Source organism: Lactuca serriola, chromosome 4 (genome assembly GCF_051521515.1).
Source record: "Lactuca serriola cultivar US96UC23 chromosome 4, Lser_US96UC23_V15, whole genome shotgun sequence".
In the NCBI taxonomy this organism is placed as follows: domain Eukaryota; kingdom Viridiplantae; phylum Streptophyta; class Magnoliopsida; order Asterales; family Asteraceae; genus Lactuca; species Lactuca serriola.
In genome coordinates, this window is record NC_136411.1 from 201,011,480 (window position 1) to 201,032,328 (window position 20,849).

General features: G+C 32.9%; 1 long non-coding RNA gene across 1 annotated transcript; it reads right to left on the minus strand.

Moving 5' to 3' along the window:
- Positions 1–2,262: 2,262 nt before the first annotated feature.
- Positions 2,263–6,802, minus strand: LOC145103154 (uncharacterized). The gene is made up of 6 exons (XR_013706383.1): positions 6,099–6,802; positions 3,781–4,486; positions 3,665–3,706; positions 3,462–3,540; positions 2,920–2,963; positions 2,263–2,833 (listed from the first exon to the last, which is right to left on the minus strand). It is a non-coding gene; the product is annotated as an uncharacterized LOC145103154 (long non-coding RNA).
- Between the last annotated feature and the right edge of the window lie 14,047 nt (positions 6,803–20,849).

The window sequence follows — 20,849 nt, forward strand, 5'->3', positions numbered from 1 at the left end:
CTCCATAAAATGGTGCCAAATGGTGCCATAAACTCTTCTAAAGCTTAGTACAAAAGCCTAGTTTAGTTCCTAGTTAATTTAGGGACTAGAAAACACCATAAACATCCTCCCAAGGGAGATTACGACCGTAATCTCAAAGGGATATGGTCCTAGGGCCGTGAACTCCTTAAAGGAGTTAAAAGGAAGCCCAAACACTTGTTTAAGCCTTGAAGCAATTCACCACTTGAGTTGTAATAATGTTAGGCCTCATTTAGGAACCTTATTGAGAGTTTACGGCCAGGAGTTTACTCCCATGGGCCATAAACTCCAACATATATGGTCTTTTGACCATAAACTCCCATGAGAGGTCTTGCACTCCTTTGTTGCAACTCATTAGCCTCCTAGCACTTGACCAAAGTGTTTACCTCGCATTAGAATGTTTATACATGTTTAATTAGTGTTTTAATCACTAATTGTTTATATACATATGTCTTCATATGTAATTAGGATCATTGTGTGTGTCTAAAGTCTTCACTTGACACCAAGCACTTGTCCGATCCTTCCTTACGATACAGTCCGTTCAATTCCAATCACTTACTGCAGGTGAGTTCATACCCCTTAATCAATGTTTTAACTGTTTTTAAATGTTTTGTGGGGGGGGGGGGGGTGGATACAAGTAGTATAATGCAAATTATAATATCAATCACATGTGATTAATAAGCATCATTCAAATGATTGGCTACTCATTAGTCGTTTTACCAAACAGTTTCCTTCAAATGCTTTTCATAAACACTTTATGTGTTTAAAACTCCTTATTACACTGTACCTTTTACTCTGTATGTTTCATTTCAAACTTATTTACAATTATGTTTCAAACAAATGTTTCTTTATACTAAACTGTTTTATCAAACCCATGTCTTCAAACCGTTTTATAGATTGACATCAAGTCGATCTTTTCTTAGATAATAATTATGTTCAAAGGTTTTACAAAACTTATTTTATGCTTTTATATTATAAATTGCATGCCTCTATATGTATAGTTATATAAGCAATGTTTAAAGGACTTAGGAAGGCTATCCACCCTATTTCCTTTTCGCGCTTGAGATGTGGTCTGGTGGGATATCGGGTACTCGTCCGAAGGTCGTTTAAATATTAGTTATATATCATGTGTACATATATAGTCATAAAGGTCCTTCCAGTTCAGCCAATGCCCTTAGGTAGCAAGGGTATACATCCATGTCCATACGTACCGGTTAGATTACTAGTAAACTACCATATGGGTAGTTTAGGAAGATACTAGAACTATTAGTAGAACGCGATATCATACAATGAGTCAGTTCATTCATGAGTCAATACTTGCTAGATAGAGAGAACATACATTACAGCTAGAACATTACAGTACATTACTATATAAATTCATGAGTACATTTACTTAGATACGTTTACATAGAGATCCTGTTATAAGCATGCCTATATATGTATAGTTATATAAGAAATGTTTAAAGGACTTAGGATGGCTATCCACCCTATTTCCTTTTCGCGCTTGAGATGTGGTCTGGTGGGATATCCGGTACCCGTCCGAAGGTCGTTTAAACATTAGTTACATATCATGTGTACATATATGGACATAATAGTTCCTTTCAGTCAGTTCAGTACCTTTGGGTAGCAAAGGCGTACGTTCATATACTTTTACATTATTACGCTTAAATAAGTACATATACATGAATACGTTGACAAATTGTGATCCATTGTGTTAGAGCATGACTTCAATGTCATGGCCCGAATTGTAGCCAGAGTCTCTTGAAGGGAGAGCATGAGTTTGCGTATAGATCTATACTGGATCGACTATCCTACACCTTGCTGCTAGCTACAGCCGGACCTACAGGTCTGCGGGTGCCAAACGTCATTTCTTTTTACGACCATACCTTTGTCATTGTTACCAGTTGATAGTACGGTACAATTAATCATATGATGCCTTAATATAAATCCGGTTTAAGGTAGTTAGTACAGCAGTGGTTCTTATAGCACTACACTACAGTACTACATTAATTTTCCCTTTACATATAATTAGTGATCTTTTCACTTAAGCATTAAATGTAAAAACTATATTTTGTTAATGATAGTTACACTTGGGAAAATTACACACTTTTACAAGAAACGTACATTCAGAACAGTTAAGTCTTGGTAGAATACTACATTCACAGCAGTTAGGTCTTGGTAGAAGACTCCCTTTTATAACAGTAGGAATCATAGGGATTTCTAGGGTTTTTCAAACGTTTACAGTTGTTTTACAAACATTTTCAATACTACAATTCATATACATTTTTAATACTACAATTCTTATACATACAAATACTTACATACAAATTAAGACACTAAAATACTTATGATCTCACCAGCTTTAAAGCTGATACTCGCTTTCAAATCACTTGTATCCTCAGGTCAACCATAGACAGGTACCGATGCAAGGTTTAGAGATGATGGAGCTCGATCAAGACTCATCTTTCTTTTGATTTATAATTTAGTGTCTATTATAATTTGTCAGACCACACTTGTATAATAATTACATTATTAATGCAATGGATGATGTTGTTGCTTGTTTACTACTTTACATTGTTGTGATACTGTACATGACGTCCTCTGCCCCAGAACGTTTCCGCCGTTCTTGGTTTTGGGGTGTGACAATATACCAAAACTTTGGGATAATTTTCAAGCTGTCTATGCCATCAAAATCATGCTACATAGCTATTTCTTTTATAACCATATGCCAACATCCTCCATTATTGATCTTACAATGCCCTGGCCCACTTCCTAGAGCAACTGGCCTTCAAAACAACACCTTTTTCTAGCTTTCCTGTGAACAAAGATTGAGTAATGTAAGGAATGGAATGGGTATAACAGTAAATACACCATACCAAGCCAACAAACAAAAAAAAATACCATGATTAGAATCGTTTAAGCCTCCACTGAATGAATGCAAGCATCTAGATAAAAGGGTAAAATGGTCATTTAATAGATGGTAGTTATTGAGGTCTTTTGATGCACAAGGAATAAAGAATGTGTTTTGATGTAACAACCAACATAAAACTGAAATCTTTTTTCTTCTTTATACCCGATTATGGTCAATAAAATGTCAAACAAAAGGGTAAAATGGTCCTTTAGCCTTCAATAGAGAGTAGTTAGAGGTTTTTTTTTCTTATGCACAACAAAATAAAGAATGTGATTTTTATGTAACACCTAACATAAAACTAAGATTTTCTTATTTTTTTATATCCGATTATGGTCAATAAAATGTCAAAAATCAATTAAGAACAAAAATATATTTCTTACCACAACAAATGAAGCACATACAAGACTAAAACCAGGAAACTCAAATGGAGCAATGTCAAATAAGAATAAAGTTGTATAAAACCATAAAATTCATTAGTTTTGATTATAATTATTAAAAAAATGTATGCTACTATTGTTAAAAAATTAATCACCTATTAGAGGGCTGAAAATTAGTGGTGAAACAATACTGGCAAAAGAACATAGGCATGTAATGCACCCTTGTGCCTTTCCCTGAAAACAAAGTAAAACCATACTTAACAAAAGTAAATGACCATTTTACCCTTCTATCTAGAAGTAAGACGTAATTTAAAAAAAAACTTTTAATTAAATAAAATATATAAACGCTTAAGATTACCTGCTCAGTGGGACCTACTTGTTTGGACACAATACTTCTCAACTGAAAAACATCAAAAACTTGATACGATAACAAAAATCAAAAATAAATAAACACAACAGACACAACTAACTCACACTTGGTCCAGCAAAAACAGCCAGAATCTGAAACATCGCTGCAATATAAACAACCTTTTTGATACAAAAAATAATAATCATTCCACCGAACTTCTCATCTGTTGCCGCAGTCTCCGGTTGAAACCAGAATCGACTTCTTTCAAATTCTCTTTGTTGGTAGATTCTAAAATCAGGTTGAGGATTGTAGAAAAATTCAATGCGCTTGTGAAATAACGTTGTTTTTTCTTCTGTACAATTTTTTCCATAAATGTTCCCTGAAAACCTAGTAATTATGTGCAATTAGATGAGAGAAAAAACGGTGCATTTTGCTGAGAATTAATATCACCGAAAAACTTGCAAAACTTGCTTCTTAGTAAGAACAGGGGAGCACAAGATGAAGGAAGAACAAAGAAGAAAGCAAGAGGAATTAAAGAAAAGCGAGAGAAATAGTATTAGAGGGCGGTGAGGCGGTAATCATAGTTGATAAGAACAGAAAAGAAAGTGTCGTTGCCATGGAATGCCACCTCCTGCTTTGTTTCAAGCGCCGGTTAGAAAACGGGTAGAATCATCGATTGATGTAGGTTACACCGCCTTCCCCCCAAACGACACATCAAACTTCTTTTCTCTCCTTTCCTAGGGCTCTTCCCTTGAACCTTAAATTCAAGGTTTTCTCTTGTCTTGTCCTCTTTTAAGACTAATCCTAATCTCCAATTAGCTAACATGATAACTGCTTCCAAAAAACAAACAAATATTATTTAGAAATAAAGCTATAGTTTAATAAGATAAGTAGCTACATAAAATGAGAAAGTTTTACCAAAATCACATAACAAAGACACAAACTAAAGTCATATTTGGAAGAGAAGGGACTTACTAACAGGTGCAACATCTAATTAAAAAAAAACATTCAAAATACAGAGTTAGAAATGAAATTAGGGTTCTAGCCCTTTACCTGGATCGATTCCAGACATGATGAAGAAAAGAGAATAAACATAGGGCTTCAAAATATATTCACATGAAGAGAATGCTAGAAGATGGATTAAAGTGAAAAGGGTTGAAAAATTGAAAGTTTAATATGAAATATGACCAATATCTAAGCAGACCTCATGAACTGGATTCCAAATTGAAAATCTAATTTTTGTTGAAAAGAGGCAAGAATCAAATGAGGTGGAATATATAATCTTCGTTCTTTCAAATCATGTAAAAAGAAAAGATAATAAAGATGAATCATACGGTGTTCAAGAGAAAGAGATAAACAAAACCTAGAACGGAAGCGAAGTTCAGAAGATGGTTGGACCAAGTAGCTGGTGGCAAGGCTAGACCCACTTTCAAGTCTCCTGTGGCGGCGACTGGAGCTCTTGACAGAGGGTGACTCCCCAAAAGGAAGTAGAGGCTACAAGTCACATTTCATGGCTCTTCAAACCAAGCAGGATGTGGCAAGTAGTTTTGGGGAACCTCTTGGAAGTCTTGTTCTTATCGATTGAGTCGACTACGAGAGAAGGTGTGGCCGCAAAGTTAAAAATGGCCGCCACCAGTCTTTCTATTGGACGAGGAAAAACCTCATCGACGTGGACCAAAATAGTTTTTTTGAACATATAGGTAACGAGAGAGAGAGAGAGAGAGAGAGAGAGAGAGAGAGAGAGAGAACGATGGAAATAAGGTAGAGGATAACAATGGCAGCCTTTCAAATTTTGGGATTTTCGTTTCCCCCCAACTACAAAAGAAGAAAACGCGCCTTTCATTAAAAAAAAAAATATAAAGCGACATTTCTAGACGACACCCATTTTTAAATAAGTGCCCTCCGTGTTTTTAATTTTTTTTTTGTTGGACATTAATTTTAGGGCACGCACAAAAAGAGTGTCCTCTATCTTTCAAATTTTAGAAGAGATGACATAACTTCTAGGGCACACGCTTTTGTGTATCGTAAATCACCGTGTGTCATTGTTTGCGCGTCATTAAATGGCTGTTTTCTAGTAATGTTTATGATAAAAATATGAAATGCAAAAGTTCTTAGGCACTATGCAAATTTTGAAAACCTATGTGGCAAAAACCTCTAATATCACAAAAACCTCAAATGCTAAATGTATATGGCAAAAACCTCAAATAATAAAGTTCACCATTCATTTGTAGTTTTCAAATTAGATATGTATAATAATTTGATAAACTAGAGACAAACATGGTTGTTAACCCATCTTATATGTAAACCGTATATGGGTCATTCAAGATCGGAGCTATACAACACCAATTCAATAAAAAAATCTTGCATCAACCAAGCCTTAATTCGAAGACAAGTCAACCACAATAGAGAAAACATGAGTAGTAAGTTAATAAGTGATATTTACCAAAAATTATTCTAAATATATTCCCCTTCAATCTAGTGAAAGATTCCGTTTGGTTTATGAACTTCAAACATTGTACATAGTGTGTGTTTTCTTCATTCCCGATCAAACCCATTTGGATATAGAAGACGAATGAGCAAAAATCGAAGGTTGTGAAGGTGTGGGTAAGAAGGAAGTGGGTCTCACGATGCTTCTTTGTTAGTGGAATTAAGCAATAGGTGTCGACCATCAACTTTGACCGTAAAGGTAGGTCAACGGCTTTAACATAAATAGAGTAATTAGAGGCTCACCAGCCTTTCCTCTTGACCTTGTAAGCTCTTGTTGATCAAACATGTTAACAATCATAACCATGTCTTCATCCAATCTAAGAAACCCTAAAACCTACAATCAGATTCTACAACCGATTTTACAGACATAGAGCAGTAAAATGATATGGCGGCAGAGTAATAGTTGAGATAGTAATGGAAGGTATCTCCATCTTATTTTTCAGTGTGATTGAGCAAAGAGAGCGATGATGAGCAATGATGGGTGCCGATAGAAGGAAAAGGGTGAGGATAGGGTGGTTTTCGGAGGAAGAGAAAAAGAGGTGTATGCGGTAGAGAAAATCGGTTGAAGGTGGATGAAGGCCATGTCTACGTTTGGTGGTGGTTCTAGAGGTCGATTCAGTCGAATGGATAAGATAGGAAGATGAAGTCAATGACGGCGTGAGCTAGTGGAAAATGGATAAAACAAAAACTAAAGTGAGCTTTTTAATTAAGTTAAAAAATATTGATTTTAGACCAAAATTATAATAAAATGAAACCACAAAGACAAACTACATAAATGTTAAATTCATGGGAACCGTAAATATAACAAGGAAAAGTTAAGGACGAAAGATTTGAGTCTAAGCAACCACATGGACCATTATATAACTGTGTCTAATTCTTTATATCTATAAAACAAACTTTACAACCATCATTAATTGCTGTTTAACAATTTAATGTTAATGTTAAGATTATGTTTTATAAATGTTACAATTTCTAACATCAAACAAGGTATTTGTACGTAGTTGACGCATCTTCAACGGTGGACTTTTGATTTAATATTTTTTTTATGTTGATCGAAGTTCACTAGAATTATTGTACTGACAACTATTTAATCTATAAAGTTGATGTAAGTTAACTTGAATTATTTTAAGGACAATTATGTTGCTTACGGTTCCATTGCGACTTACAACGTCATATTCGGGGTATTTGTTAGTATGATTTTTTAATCATCAATCTTCTATATAATATTAAGTTACCTTATCATACAAAATTCTAAAACTTTTTTACAATCATCAATCACAACTTTTAAAACTTTTTTTATAAAGCAATTAATTTATCCTTATGTTTGTCAAATATTATATAAACCCAAATCTAATTTGGTATTTTTAATAATGCATATAATATTTATAAAATTAAAAAATATATATATATATAACAATAACATTCAATATATCAATATATTGTATACAAAATTTAAAATAATTACTAGTAAATATAAAATCAAAAAACACGAACGCTTTGAATGTTAAATATAATCGCGAGCCGAATAAATGTAACAATATAATTTCAGTAATACTATTCATAAGTTCTTTTAAATAAAGGTAATAATATAGTTTTTGTATATAACTTTAATTGGTTTTGTAAGTTATTTTAAACTATTTATTTGGAAGCTCTTAATTATTATAAAAATAATTTTATAATTTTTTTTTCAGTTAATTTGGTATTACAGTTATGTATTCGACACTACAATATATAACTTTCAACTAATTCCAAAATATTTTTAGGATTTTCTTTTAAGTTCATTTAAAATTTCGATATGAGTCAACCCTTTAACGTTATAATTATTATAAAAAAAAAAATTTAGGAAAAAAATTAGTTAATTTGGGATTTCAGTTTTGGTTTTACATTTGATAGTACAATTTATAGCTTATAACAATTTACAAAATAATATTTAAATTTTCTTTTATGTTTAATTCAAATGTCGATTTAAGTTGGTCCTTTAATGTTATATTTGAATTTACAATTTCAAGTATTTTATATAAACTATTCAAAAGTTGTGATTTTAAAAGGATAATGGTTCATATACAAAATATCCAAATTAATAAATTAAGTATAATATATTTAAAATAAAGACATAATTTTATTGTTTAAAGTTATAGACATGATTTTATAAGTAAGTTATGTATAATATGTTTAAAGTTGAAGACAAACTTTGTAAGTAGAAATAAAAGATACTATTTTAATATTGAAATTTACTTAATTTTGGATTACAATTTAAGTTTTGAATTTGTTTAAGATAATTAATCAATTTATAATCACTATTAAAAATAAATTAAAAAGTCATAGGAATTTTATAGGAATTTTAAATGAATATAATGAAAAAAAAAATTATTGATATAAATATAGATATAGATATATATAAATAGATAGATATAAATTATTAGAATGGTGAAATGGAACATCATTGAATAAAGAGCATTAATTTGACAAACTTAAAGCACAAAACTTGGAAAAGCATTTACTGAAATTGAATTGATATTATTAACAAAAAAATTATCCACGCCCCAATTGTAAAAAAAACATTTTATGAGGTTGATTCTTACCATTTGAACTTTCATCACATATCTCATGGTAGATATTATAATAGCCTCAAAAATGGTTTGCATTTGTTGGAACACAGACCGAGTAAATGAGGTTGGTGGTTGCAAGGGAGGGTGTGAGTTGCAAACGGTGGCGGGATACGGTGGTTATAATGCTTTTGGGAGAATGGGAACATGCAACACAAAAGCACAAAATAAAAAAATAAAAAAATAAAAAAAAAACATTGAAGATAGATTTGACGAAGATGGGAAAAGCGAATAAAGCAAGAGGGGAAGTAGTTGAAGAACGATGAGGGAAAGACTAAGAGACTGAGTATCTGGTCGGGGTGCAATGGTCGGACCCAAGGTCGACGGTGCCCCTGAAAATCAAAAGAGAAATCACAAATCAGTCAAAAGGAAAAGAAAAAGAAAATAAAAAAAGGTTGCAAAATCATTTGAAAGTCATGTGGTAGTAGGGGTGACATGTCATCATTCTTGACAAGTAAATTTGATTGGTAATCGATCTTATAAGTAGCAAATTATATAACCACATGATTTGTAGAACCTGATGAACAATAAAATTGTTAATCATAGTCATTCATCACATTAATCTTAGCTATTATATGTTTTATTTTCTTTTTTTCCTACATGCTTGCTTACTCCACCTTTTCACATGTGGCATAACTTTTTTCTCCAAAACTTTTTCAAACCTCCATTTTTTTTTCTTTTTAAGCGGCTAAAAATTTTAATAGAGAAACCAATTAGCAAGAAGTTAGAAGAAAAATAATTTATAAAGTGTTACGAAGCATTGGATTTTATAACACAACGACCAAGTGATATAATATATTACTTCTATTAGCAAACCAATCAAAAGTAATCAAAACAATGCTCTAAAAAAGACAACTCCTCGACGTGGTTGGAGACCGGAAAACCATACTATTCCGATGTCTCCATATCATCCATATCGTCGTCAAAACTACTACCTCCAAAATTTTCTACTTCCAACACCTAGTCTAACATAGTCTAACTAAATCCACCTATTCAGCAACTCCAATGTATTAGTAAATAGAGGGAAAGAAAGATCGAACCATTTAACCTCCTTCACCCAAATCCGGTCAACCACCTCACAATAGACATACAAGTGATTAGTGCATTCTACTTGCTACAAACACAAGGGACACAAACTAAAGGGATCATCAATGTCTCTATCACCCAAATTTGTTCGCGTAGGAAATCTATCCAACAAAACTTGTCATATAAGAACGTTAATTTTTATTGGGACTAAGTGACACCATCGAAAATTAATAGGACCCTCATAAAGAGTGTCATTGTCAATATAATATCTAGTACTTCTAACCGAAAAAGACACATCCGATTGCAGCTCACACACCCATCCGATTGCAGCTCACTCACCCACCTTGTCAATACTAACGGAGGGCTCCAACTACTTCAGCATGCAATCTCATCAAACCTGAGAGCTTCTCAATAGTGTCATCACCCGCTTAATCTCTTTGTTCCAAGCCTATTACTAATCATTTTTCTATCACATGTACGCTATTAGATAATCTTTATCAACTTCCATAGCATAAGGCCTCAGGAATTTATCCATAAGTCTCATCTAATCAATCAAAACCTCTTGCCAAAACTGAGTGGCATACCCATTCCAAGTCGATTTTCGTAAAACTAAAAATAAAAAGGAATGAAATGATTGAAATGTAACATATCCCAAAGTTTAATCATGGAAAAGCACACCCCTCTACCTCTCGGTTTAGGCTCCATAACTCACACCCCTATGGACCCCATGAATACTTGTCACAACCTTGACCTAAATAGCATTAACTTCTATATGAAATCTCCAACGTCATTTGGAAACCAAAACCATATTAAAATCCTTTAAACTTCAAATCCCAAGACCATATTTATTTTTAGATATTATCGTTTCTCCCATTTGACCTTAGGAATCATTCGTTCATTCGCTACAACACCCCCAACCTTTACCAACAATCAAATCCATGACTTCATTGTATGATATCCCTGGCCCTAAACATTTAAAAAAAAATTTGAAGGTTAATTTTTTTTTAGCGGGCTTTGGTCAGGCATTGATAAAGTGAAGAATGGACTTTGGAAGTTAAATATGGAGGCAAAGGATATCCTATATCCAGATGAGGATGGAATAACACGGAGGTCAGATTTTGTAGTAGATGGGATCTTTAATGTTGCAAAACTCCGATGTCGACTAGATAGAGCATCACATCTAATCAGCGATGGGGAATTTTGGTGGTTAAACTTAGCCCCGAAAAAAGTAGTGAGCTTTTATATGACGGGCAAAACAGGGACGGATTCGTTCGGCTGAGGAGTTACAAAAACGAAACATCCAGGTTCCTTCCTCGATGTGCGAGTTATGCAGCAACATCGTGGAAACATCAAACCACATTCTCACATTGTGTCCTTTTGCGGAAGAGACAATTAACAGAGTGCTTTTCTGGTGTGGCATTCCTGCCAAACAGTTTTCTGGAGTTACCGACTTTTTAGATTTTGCCCAGAATTGGGGTCATTGCCCAAAAAAGAAAGAGATATTGACTTGTATTCTATATGGAACATTATGGAGTCTTTGGAAGGAGAGGAATGATAGGATATTCGAAGGAGTGAATTCGACACCGGCGAAGACTGTGGACTTTATTAAATCGATGGTTTTTAGCTGGCGGAAATATAGGAAGCGCAAAGGTGATGTTATCGTGTGGGAGAAGTGGTGTATGTCACCTATTAGTTGTATATAGTTGGTGGTCTGTTCTTTTTGTTATGCCCCTATGTACGATGTATATTTTGGTCCCTAGCATCTTGCTAGGGTCATTATAATTGGCGGTTCAAAAAAAAATTACCCAAAAACTAAATAGAAGCATTTCAGGACAATGATCAAGTTATATATATTCCTTTGATCCCATGGAACCAAGAATAAAGCGTTATCTATATAGAACACACGAGTGAGTATAAGATCCCTATCCCCAACTAAAGCTCTAGAAAATACCCTATGCCTAATACGTCTTCTATGGCCACATGCAAATCATCCATTACGCTAATAAAAAGGAAATATAATTGATGATCTTCTTGACAAAGAGCTCTTTGAATCCTAAACTCGAGTCGGGACACTTAATAACAATAACAACAACCGTAATCCACCCAACCCACTTTTGACCAAATCTCATGAACTCCATGATCTTCAAAAGATACTCCTAACACACAAAGTCACAAGTTTTGTCAAATCTCACTTTAAAAATCGTAACCTTCTTCTTATTCATGTTATACCAATCTATCACTTCATTCACCTTTAAGGACCATCCAAGATTTCTTGCCTTTAATTAAAGTGAAATTTCATGACTAACAATACTATCAATAACAACCACCAATCGATTAGCTACAAGCTTCGCAATAATTTTGTGTTGCACTCCAATTAGACTAACCGTTATGTAGTCTTTAATAAATAAGAGGCTTTCTTTCTTTGGGGAGATAGTGGTTAAATAAGAGTTGGACCTATATAAAATACAACCATAAGAACAAAAACTCATAAACAAAGCCACAAACATCTTCTTTTATAATCTCCCAAAACGTTTTCATGAACCAAAAAGAAAAACCATTGAGTCTGGGGACATGATCACTCCTACAAGACCACACAACTACAAACATATATTAAACGAAAACTTTTTTCATTTAATAGAAACCCTTATATTTTTCTATTTTTTTTCAATTTGTCTCTTTGACAGGTTTATCAATAATCTTCCGGTTTTACACATTTTTTTCGTAAACGCATCAACTTTTTTTTTTTTTTTTTTTAAAAAGACCCTCAACTTTTTTTTCCTAAAAGACTCTTCACATTTGATAGTTTTATCGTTTGTAATGACGTTTTTGTTTTGGATAATGATTCTTTTGTTTTTCTTGTTGGTAATATTGTTTATAATGTTTCTGGACGGTTTTAAACATAAAATATGAACAAAACAATTGATTCTTTTTTAAACAACAAGAAGAATTATTGTATCCAATTCTTATTAGAAAATGCATATAAAAATTTATGTGTAGGAAGGTTGAAGATAATAGTATGCGAAGAAAAGCAGTTTAGGATGGTTCTTGGTATCTTAAATTGTTTGTGGAATCAAACAAAGAAATACTTTTAAACTTAAAACTACATTTGGAATCTAGTTTTAGCTTTTATGTTTTTCCTCCTTTAGAAACATTTTAATCTCTAAAGTGATTTGATCCATAATGATCTTATTAGCTTATTTGACAATAATGATTTAAGTCACTAAAAAAACCATTCCCAAAAGAATCCAAAGAGATTATTGTATACTAAATTACTTTTGAGATTGAAAATTATTTATAACGAGAAAAAGATAAAATCTAAAATTAGATTCCAAATATAAATCAGTGTTTGGAAGTTATTTTTTATTTGACTTCAAAAACAATCTAACATGCACAATCAACTCGATTCGTTTTTCTTCACTTGTTACTATCTTCAAGCATCGTACAAAATATATCTGGATATGTTGTTTTCCAACAAGAAATGGACATAAAAATATTTCTCATAAAAAAAATCTTTAGATTTAATGTTGAAAACCATCAAAAACACCATAAACCGCAACAAAAAAATAAGAATCATGAAACAAAAAAAAGTTGTTACAAAGGAAAAAGTTTGTCAAGTGAGAGTCTTTTCGATAAGAAAAGATTGAGGGGTTTTTCGGAAAAAGAAAAATAAAATCAAGATTTTTTTGGGAAAATTATATAAAATTGGTAAATATGTTAACAAACAAAATTGAAAATGCTTTCTGAAATAAATTTTGTTTAGGTTTAAATAGATAAGATCATAAAATATAAGTTCTCTTCTACAATTAATCCACTGATTTATAGTATTTTTTGAAACCAAGATGGTTAAGATCGAGATGTTACATAAGATTGTTTTATGTTGTGGAAATTGTGATCAAAAAATCGGACGAAGAGCGAAAGATACTACCAAAATGAACTACTCTTTAAATTTGTTTGCATTGTCTTGTTTGAGAAATACTCATTGTAACTTGATATTGATTTAGAAATCAATAATGTAGTTAACTCTAACTTTTTAAGTATTAACTATGATTCTTATTTCCACAAGCAATAAAAATTTAAAAGAAAACATTAAAGGCACAAAAATAAACATGATAATCATTATTATGTAGGGTTAATGGCCTAGGAGGGTAACGGACTTTGGTTTGCATCCACATTTAGGTAACCATGTTCGTTTTATATAGGTTTTACCATTTAAACTTGTTTTATCTTTTCAAAATAGGGTAATACAACTTGTAATTACTTATGATATTACCTTATTATGAATATGTCAAACAAGTTTACTGGTCAAATGTGTATGAAGAAAATATGGTTACCTAAATTTAGACAAACACCAAAGTTATTTACCAATTTTGGTAATATAGGTTTCTTTATGTTAAGTGCAAGTAGTCATACGACCCACTATTGTGACATCGAATCGGGTCATCGAGTCTTGGTGTCAGATCTGGAGTATGTGTCATCAATAGGTTCTTGACTTGATTCCTAGTTGCCATTAGAGAACAAAACCGTTTGAACCGTCTCAGGGATTGTGTACTAGGAACAGACTTCGTTATTCAAGTTAGATCGATGTATATGAGAAGATGGTTTCTTCTGGATATGGAACTATCTTGGTGGGAAGAGTGTATGTATACAGTAGAGGCTCATGTATGGGAATGATAGATTCTCCTCATGCAGGAGGAGGTGTTCTATTTATAAATCTAGGTCAGTAGATAATTAGGTTAGGCTTAGGCCATCCCAGTTTAGTCTCATCTAGTCATTGGCTGGGCCTAAACTGGACTGACCCAAGACTTGACCATCTCTAACTTGATCATTAGAAATTGCTACCGAGGTATAGTCTCTGAGGAGGTATAATGGTTTTGTTCTCTAATGACAACTAGGAATCAAGTTGGGAACTAACAACATCTACTTTAGATATACAATCCATATCTGACACTAACAACCGCTGACCCGATTCCGTTCACATCAGTGTGTCTTATGATTACTTGCATTTAGCATAAAGAAACAATATTACCAAAAAGGTTACATAAATTTGGTTTGTTTCCATATTTAGTTAACCATTTTTTTTCATACACATTTAACCAGTAAACTTATTTGACATGCTCATAAAGAGAATATCATGAGTATCATGAACTTTTGCCAAATTCAAGTTGAATGGATGAACCGGTGATACTTAATGACACTTTTTTCCTCATGCGATATACGATACTCGATTTCAAGTTGTATCGTCAAATTTTGATTCTTGGCTATATAATAAAGACTAAAGATGTAGGATCATAATGGGTTAAGATCTTAATATTATAGTCCGGATCCAAATATCTGAATATAGATGTTTCTTTAGATAGATCCTAATATGATCGAGATCATTTTTCACTCGTAGAACCGTAATAGCCATAATTTAAACCATTAACTAAATATGTTGGGAAATCAATAAAACAAGTTAAGCCCTTCAGACAAATGATAAACGAACTTTGATGAAACTTGCGAAATAAAACTTCTCAAGAATAAAATAAAAAAATTAAATACAATATTCCACAAGTGTGTGTGTGAGAGAGAGAGACACCTTTCAAGAACACTTAAAATCACTAAATGTTGTTGTAACATCTGGTTTTTTAGGCTGAAATTTGTAAGTAAAAAAGTTAATTAATTCAAATAAATTCAAATGAATAAATAAAATAAATAATTATAGAATATAACAAATGGTAAAAATAATAATCATAATTTTATTACTAGTTTGTATTTAAAACTTAATAGAACTGTAGTGTCGAGAGAATATTTTTATGGGGAAGGAGAATTTGTGAGAAGTGGGTTACTTAGGAGTTGACCACTTAAGTGACTAGGACTAAGTTTGTAAAGATTTTTATGAGGGAGGGCCATATGTGAATAATTTCAAAAGTTTTAGTTAGTTAGGAGCCATTTTGAAAAAGTTGATTGTAAGGAAGGATCGTGGTAGTCATTTATCCAAAGCCTTAAGTATTTAAACCTCCTCTCTTCATCCATTACTTTTTCCATAACGTAAATCATCCCCTCCCTTCCCATGAACGAAATTCTCCTCCTAAATCCATGGTGTTTTGATGCTTGAATTTCATGTGTGCACCCTTGGTCAAATGCTTTCAATTTCTTGCATCTAGAGGTAGCTTCATATTCCTTTCTCTTTCAAATTCATGATATAGTTTGTGTGTTTGTGCAAACTAAATTCTAAGTTCCATTTATAATGTTCATATTGCTTATATGTTGAAATTTCATTCCGAGATCATGTTGGGTTTTCTTAGCATCAATACATTTCCTAAAGGCAGCAAAAACAATCATAGATTTACCTAAGTGTATATGCAGTAACATCCCGTTATTTTCAATATTGTAAAAGTCAACTCAAGTCAGTTTTCGTTAAATAAAAGTTAAACTTAATGATTTATTAGTTTAATGAAGTTAAAATAAAGTTTTCATAATAATATATGATACACTTAAACACTTAATAAAAGTGCTGTAAAAACATCACAAACCGAAGATCATAGTAGCCGTAAATCTCGCTTCTCCTTTCTTTTCTTAGCTTCGGACCACAAACCACCTCGGACCGCAAACCCATCGTTGGCCGCAAACCACCTTAGGGCCGTGAACCCTTCGCATGACCGTGAACCTTTCTTAGTCGTGAACCCGAGGATCTTATCTCCTCGGGATGTGTTTACTGCCGAAGACTCTTAAGTATATATACAAATATGACTGATTTTTCCCTCATTTCACACACTCCAACCGCAAACACTCTCATTCTCTCTCAAGTATCAACGACCGAAAACCTACTCTCTCCTCAAGTACATCAAGTATTCTTCATCTTTATCAAACAATCACCTTCCAATCTTCATATCCTTGGGCCGAAAACACTTGAATCTTCAAGTTTTCTTCAATTCATCAAGAGCATCAGTCGAAAACCCAAGAACATCCTCACTGCTTGGCTGTAAACTCAAGAACATCAAGTGTTCTTGGGCCGTGAACACCCAACTAGCCGTGAACATCTTATAGCCTTCAAACTTTTCTTTTAACACTCTTATTTGTAAGTTAAACTTGCAAATTAGTTCGATTCCTTATCATATTTGTGATTATATTCAATAAAAATATGCATGTATTGCATGAAATGCTTATAGGACTCGGAATATAACTCGTGGGAATAACATCCTAAATCAAACCTCCAATCAAATCACTCACAAAAGGTGAGTTCATACCCCTACATTTTTATGATTTTTAACTAGTTTAGGGGGGGGGGGGGGGAATACAAGTGAAACACAATAAAATTGTGTTAATATCTCAAAAGTTTTTAAATGATTTTAATATTTTTAAATTGTTACAATTGTTAAAAATTACATATTTATATCTATGTAAATTATATAATTTGGTTGTGGGCTTTGGGTAAAGTTATTTAATTGAAGATCTAATAAATCACAATTATATAAATATTACATTTATATAAGTATATAATGGTTTTCAAACCGTTTGATACTACATGAGTACAAACAGAGAATTTAATGAAATAGCAGTATTACAGATTCTTACAGTAAAACAAACAGCTAAACTATAATAAGTATAGTTTAGAGGACTCATTCATTGGTTTCGGGGTTCAAAGTACATAACAAGAAAACACACATAGTACATAACGGAAAACAAACAGAGGATAATTGCTATAAAACAAACATATTACTTTATTGAAAACAAACATATAAACTATATTCTATACAGTTAATGAAACTTACTTACAGTATATTTATTACAAAGCAACTTTTCATTATTCTACACGTAATCATCAACATAGAATTTGTGAGACTACCTTCATGTAATTTTTTAAGTACCAACCCAGTCCTGAAATTATAACCAGAGTCTCCTAAAGGGAGAGCGTGACACTTGTATATAGATCTATATGGGATTGACAATCCCATACCTAAACTACTAGCTATAGTTAGGCAGGCATGCCTGGGGTGATAAAATGTCTTACCATTTACGACACTTGAAGAACGTCGTGTTCTGGCGATCATAGGTCATCTAGTATCGTTATAATAACTCACAATTTGGTATTGAACAAAATGATTATTGTATGAATAAGTAACACTTCACATAGCTTTATTTAATTATAAAACAATAATATATTAATTTACAAGTATAAACACATATTACTATTTCAATACAAAGAAAACATACTTTTCATGGTTTTATGAGAACCAAACTACATTTTACAAATTCATAGTATAGAAAGTATCACACATTTTGCTTACAGAATAACATAACAGAAAATATAGGATTTTCTGGGAAAAACTTGTTTACATTATCAATGAACAAGAAAACAAATTTTAGTTACAAACATACTTATGAACTCACCAACTAAATTGTTGACACCTTTTCAAAAACTAATTGTAATCTCAGGGAAACAGTAATACAAGTACAACCGTAGCTTTTGAGAAGACGGAGATCTATAAACTTGTGTCTTTTAAACTTGTACTTTTAGGTTCATATACATTATGTTTTGATCATGGATGTAAAACTTATAACTTTTTTAATACAATGGTTGTTGTTGTACTTTGATTACTATTATGCATTGTTGTGATACTATACATGAAGTCCTCTGGCCCCGAATGTTTCCAACGTTCCGGTTTAGGGGTGTAACAGATTGGTATCAAAACATTGTTTATAGTGAACTCAGTATATCAAACCATAAAAGATATACAAACTATAAATGCTATGGGGCTGAAGCGCTCTCACTACAAGTATACTTTTAAAATTTAAGTATTTTATAAGAAGTATACTAACATACATATATACAGGAAACTATGTCGCAGTAATAACAATACAAAAGTATATGGATGTTAGACACTACAGTTAAACCTGGACAGTTATGTAATCATATCTGTGATCAATATAGCCTGATCAACTATGTTTATTTGAGATATGACCAACATGTGTTTGGGAGTGATAGTGGTGTTGCAACAAGTCTAAAACTTACCTATGTACCAGAAGAAATCTAGGATCAAACATAAAAGATAAAATACTATAGGAGTATTTTATGACACAAAAACAACAATATACAAGAGAGTCAACCTTACTAGAAACAAACATGAGAAAACAAAAGAATCATTATTGGTAGAGCTATAAATATAAGTATATATTACAGTTATATATAATTAAGGTTTTATACACTTAGAATCTATGCTCTAGCTTTATTTCTTGTTCCTTGTTTGGTTGTGGACTTAAATCATGATCATTTATTCGAAGGTCTATTCTACCTAAGTTATATATAATTAGTATACACTTTGTAGTTATAGAAGTACCGGGTACGAGTCATGCCATACAGAATACATTAAGTATTAACTATAAGTTTCTTATATGGAAACTTGAAATTGTTTATTTGGACTTATCAAATCTATTAGATGTCTCTTATCTCGCCATTCTCGTATAGATAACATGGTTGGATTTCATCTACCGGGAGATCCGTACTTTCCCAATCAAGGGAATGGGGGATGGCATAATGCTGAACCAGAGGATCCTGCAAATCCAATAAAAGAGGATTTTCCTAAAGATTCTGACTTAGAATCAGGAGCCTATAACCCACCTCAAGTTGCCCAAAATCCTATTCCTCGACAAAATGTTTATGGTCCGACACCTTAGTGGGCAGTGAACTTAGATAGGTGGAGTCATGAGCAGGGTCAGGACCGTCCTTATAATAGAGATTAAAGCTTTTATAATCTTGACGAAGGAGGCTCAACAGACAGAGCCTTTCCTGTGTTAGTTCGTCGGATTACGCGTAATGATGAACAAGGAAGATCTGCTATCGATGGAGTCGTACAAGTTAGTGCTACCACTAAAGTTAACACAGTTCGTCTTCGCCACCTGATTGGAAACCATGAGATAACCAGGAATATTATCAAAAAATTACGATGGGAACTAGCTTCAAGCCGAACTGAAGTTAGAGAACTTCGAGAACGTCAAGCGACGTTAGAAAGGCGTATGTATGCCACAGAACGTCAGTTGGCTAGGTTCAGGGCTGAATTGTAGGAATCTGAATCGTACTCCTCGCGAATAGATCATACTCTACTTACTATTTTGGGATGTACATAGTACAACCTCAAAATTTCATTTTCGTTAGGTCAATATGTTGTCAAGTTTTCAGTTAAGTTGGTATATTGTAGACCTGCTACAAGGTCAAATTTTCCGAATTCTATGTATCTGATATACCAATATATGACATGCATCTTATTTCCTTTGAAAATCACTATTCAATTTCACATTATCATTTTATAAGTTATTCCTTGTAATGGACTACTATGTAAACTTTTTCTGAATACATGTAGCACTAATGTAATTAGTTCAAAGACATTTGATTTTATTATCACTATTGATGTCTTACTACGTTTCCATTTTTATATCTTGAAGCTAAAGATGCCTCCCAGAAAGAATCTGAGACATGTCAATGTCAATGAAGCACCTCCACCACCACCCTCACAATACGATGTTGCTGTCTTCCGAGCAGCGGTAACTGCCACCGTGGCTGCTGCCATGACTTAAATAAATGCCAGTGGTACTAGTGGAGCTAGCAGTGGTGCTCACAATTTCAATCATAGTGAATGTCTTGGACACCCTCGCGAGTGTTCATATAAAGACTTTACTAATGCAAAGCCCAAAACTTTTGATGGCACCGGAGATGTCATTACTCTGACGTGCTGGTTCGAGAAAACAGAATCAGTGTTTGAAATATGTGCTTGTCCAGAAACAAGCAAAGTTAAGTTTGTAGCTTGTACCTTCCTAGAAAGAGCTCTTTCATGGTGGAATGGTTATGTCAAATCCTTATCCGTTCTAGTTGCTAATGCTATGGGCTGGGATGATTTAAAAACCCTGATGCTAGCAAAATATTGTCCCCGCGGTGAAATTTAAAAGCTAGAGGAAAAACTCTAGAGTCTGACATGAAAGACTCCGATATAATTGCATATACTGCCAGGTTCAGTGATCTGGCTATTGTGTCCAGGGATGGTTCCCACCGAAAGTAAAAAAGTTGATATATATATATATATATATATATATATATATATATA